The 384-nt window shown below is 35.7% G+C and overlaps 1 protein-coding gene across 1 annotated transcript in view; it reads right to left on the minus strand.

Moving 5' to 3' along the window:
• Window positions 1–384, minus strand: part of LOC119586069 — a 3,709-nt gene that overhangs the window by 2,992 nt on the left and 333 nt on the right. The gene's annotated exons all lie outside the window — the stretch shown is intronic.

Raw genomic sequence — 384 nt, forward strand, 5'->3', positions numbered from 1 at the left:
AGAGGTCTATTTGGTTTGGAAGGGAAAAAACTGAACTGGGTTTTGAGGACTGAAATTTAATTCTATTATTTATCATTATTGGTACATTTTTTTCTCATGTTTACTTTTTTTTTCCTTTTTTTGTCTTCTGAGGCCTCTTGGGCGAAGTATGTATTTTCCTGTTTACTTAATTTATTCATTTTATTCAATTCCACTTTAGCTTATTTAGACTCCTGAGGCATCCGGGTTATCGAGGAAAATGGGATTTAGACTATACTGATTTTTTCATTTACTGTATTTTTCTTTGTTTTGTATTCGTATTCCACACTCTACACGGTCTACTGCGGGAGAGAAGCGAGGCGTGAGTGTATCCCATACTGAAAGAGCTGACAGTCAACTCCTCTC

This window comes from Penaeus monodon, chromosome 20, assembly GCF_015228065.2.
Source record: "Penaeus monodon isolate SGIC_2016 chromosome 20, NSTDA_Pmon_1, whole genome shotgun sequence".
Lineage (NCBI taxonomy): Eukaryota > Metazoa > Arthropoda > Malacostraca > Decapoda > Penaeidae > Penaeus > Penaeus monodon.